Source organism: Podarcis vaucheri (assembly GCF_965113315.1).
Source record: "Podarcis vaucheri genome assembly, chromosome: 13".
NCBI lineage: Eukaryota > Metazoa > Chordata > Lepidosauria > Squamata > Lacertidae > Podarcis > Podarcis vaucheri.
In genome coordinates, this window is record NC_138751.1 from 6,945,781 (window position 1) to 6,949,425 (window position 3,645).

Sequence of the window (3,645 nt, forward strand, 5' to 3'; positions counted from 1 at the left end):
GAGTCCTAGTGTTATGGGGGGGGTGGACTTTTAGCTACCCACTTTATACATAACACTACACAGTTCTATAAACTTCTATCGCATCCACTACTTACTCGCCTTTTCCCTCAATGACACCACCCTACCCCTGCAAAAGCGGCAGTCTTTCCTCATAGGCGAGTCGCTCTATCTCCTTGGATCACTTTGATTGCTCTTCTGGTTGTTTGGAGAACTTGAACGTTGGTACTCTTCGTTACAACACTATTATTACTTAAAAGGTACATATTATTATTAATGATTATTTCTGTACCGCCTTTCATCTGAGGATCACAGGGCGGTTTGCAATTTGAAAACGCAAAAACACACCCTGTAGTGACAGACCAAAACAATACACGCAACACCATGAAACGGTTTAGAAGAGCAGACTTCTTATTTTCCAAAGGCCTGGGAGGAGAGGAACGCTTTTGCCTGGCGCCTAAAGATATGTAACAAAGGTACCAGGTAAGCCTCCCTAGGGATTCCATATACCACCTTTCACCTCAATATGGTATTTTATTTTTTTAAGTTGGGGGCAAGTTTGGGGAGGAGGAGTGCGCCTTTGGGGATGAGGTCAAACTCGGACGGTTGCAGCACAACCTGCTGTGGCTGTAGAGACCACAGAATAAGAACAAAAAACCAGAACATTTTGGTCGGCCTAATGAAATATGCCCCAGTGCAGATTTTGAGGCAATCCTTCCTATGGGCCAACTTGCCTACTTTTACCCCAGGCTGCTTCCTGCCACCTATTGCTCCACTCGCTTCAAGATGTGCCAAGGCAGCCAGCTGGGCGCCCTCCGCTCATTCGGCTGAACGGGAGCCCCGGGCCTGGGCCTTGCGGACCCCGGCCCTGCCAAGAGGTAAGCGCACAACAGCCCTGCAGTGTAGCCCGCCGCCAGCATTGCAATCCCTTAGCCCGGGCGGGGAGGCCTCGCGCCCCCCCCCCAAATAAAATCCCACTCCAGGTTGTTGCAGCAGCAAAGGCAGCTCGGCTTGGCCGTTTCCTTCCCCCCCCCCCGCGCCCCCCGGTCTGACCCAGAGCTCAGTTGCACGCACAAAACCCCGCGCCGACCCAGGCAGGGAGCCGCCTTCAGACGTGCAGGAGGGGGGGGAACCCCGAAGAGCCGGAACTATTTATTTCCGCCAAGAAGGTTTCGGGGGCGGGTGGGAATGGGAAAGTCCGATGCACAAATCCCAGGTTTCTCCATGGGAGGGCAGTAGCCGCTTCCGCCAAGGGTCAGCGAAACCGGAAGCCCAGTGGAGGAGTTCCTGTCTAGAGGTTTGCTCCATGTCCGTGGTTGGTGGGAGCGTTGCCGAGGAAGTGGGGGGCGGGGTCTAGTCCTCTAACCTGCTGCGGCGCTCTGGCCGCGTCTCTATGGCTGCGCTCATAAAGCCTTATGGAGAAGCCCCTGGGCTGCTCATATATTATATAACATTACAGAGTCCTGCTGGCTTCTCTTTCTCTCTCTCTCTGGCCAGCCGAAGGAGCTGTTCGACAGTGGAACAGACTGGCACAAGAAGTGGTGGGCTGTCCTTCCTTGGAGCATGCCCTCCAACATTTCTCCGATGAAAATAGGGACGTTCCATTCCTTAATGATTAATTTACTATTTATACTCCACTCATCTTTTTGGGTTGCCCCAGCCACTCTGGACAGCTTCCAATATATTAAAAAAACCCCAGAAAACATAAGAAAGCTGCAGAGATCTCGTTCAGCTTCTGTTTTCTGGAAGAAGGAACAGGGTTATAAAGATTAGAACAAGCCGCCTAAGAAACAGTTTCTATCCAAATGCGATTTTGGTTTTAAACGCAGTGTAAGGAAGTCTCTGTGGGAGTATATTGTATTTAAAAATGGGGTATCAAGAGTTTTTAGGGGGTTTAAGCAGGCTGGGATTGCTGGGATAGCAGGCTTGTTGGTTTTTGAATGTCGGATGTAGATTTTTTCAATTTCGTTGTTCTGTATGGGACAATGGCAATAAAGATTATCGTATCGTAAACGTTAAAAAAACTTCCCTATACAAGATTGCCTTCAAATGGCTCGGGGGTCAGATCTCCATGCTCTCCAAGATTTCTCCAATGAAAATAGTGATGTCCTAAGGAAAAGTGGGACCAAATCAGAAACCGGGACAATGTCCCTGGAAAATAGGGACGTCCCTGGAAAATAGGGACGTCCCTGGAAAATAGGGACACTTGGAGGGTCTGTTGGAGGTTTTTAAGCAGAGGTTGGGTGGTCACCTGTCATGGATGCTTTTGCTGAGATTCCTGCATTGCATGAGGTTGGACTACAATTCTATGATTCTGTGAGCCCTGGAGGGCAGAAGCCAGGAGGTCTGCAACCCACTGAAGGGCCACAGCAAGGCAGGAGAGCAACAGTTTCACCCTTCAGATCCTCTTAACGGCCAAAGGGCTGCTGCTGCTGTGGTGGTGTTTTGCCTCGCAAGGTTCTTGTGACCTTTTTAACAGCTACGCAGCAGGCAGGCTTTCAACAGGGAAGATCCCCTCTCTGGGAGTGAGGGAATGAGGAAATTCAGGCACCTGCCTTTCCGCCTGTTGCGCAGAAGTGGAAGGCCGCTTCTTTTGAGAGAGCAGGTAGCCCGGGAGCATTCCACACACCTAAAGCACATTTGACGCACATTTAAAGCACACAATTTTCTGCCCTCACAAAGAATCCTGGGAACTGTAGTATGCTGACTGTGCTGGGAATTGTATCTCGGTGAGGGGTAAACTACGTTTCCCAGGATTTACCGGGGGAAACCACGTGGTTTAAATGTGCACTGGGTTTGTTTTTAAAGTGTTGTGGAGCTGCCTGTTGTTAGCAAATCAGAGACTTGCCTAGGGCATTTGAAACATAAGGTTTTGTGCCCATCCAAAGAATGTAAGAATAAACTTGCTAGACCAGACCAAAGGCCTCAGTTTTCCCCCAGTGTCTGATATTCAAAAATATCCTTCCTCTGGAGGGAAAGTCTGCATCTAGCTGTCATGCTAACTGACATCTTTATCCTCTAAGTATTTGTGAATGTACACCCAGCTAGTTCACATCTGCTTCTTATGCATGGCCAGCTATGCAGGATTTGGATCATATTCTCTAGTCCACCTGTGCCTTTTTAATGATATGTATATAATATTTATAAGTCCCCAACAAACTACAAGCTTTTTTTAAAAAAATATTCATTAAATATCACCATTAGGTATGGTCTGTTCCCAGACTGGCGCTGTTTTGCATATGGAATTCGATCATAAACTGGCAAAGTCATGTTGCACAGTTAAAGTGGGTTTGGTACTCTTGCACAGCAAACTGCTCTCTTAAACAAGAAACAAAAACAAACTTCTTGCAGTACGGAAAGCTATGGCAAAATGAACTGGGAAGCAATGGATAAGGTTCACATGGCACAATTTGTATAACTTCTGCACTAACAAATCAGGATGAGTGCTCAATAAACAGGTTGTCTGAAAGATCCCTTCTTTGGCTCAAGACGTATCTGTCTGTCAACAGATCCCTCTCTTCCGAGATAGCTTTAAACTTTGGCTAACTGCCCTTAAAAAAAAAAGGATCCGAATGAAAAAGTCCCTTTCTGGGTCTGGCCAGCAGAGGGCGCCCCTGGGTCCAGGTAGCCGCAGAAATTCAGGTGAGT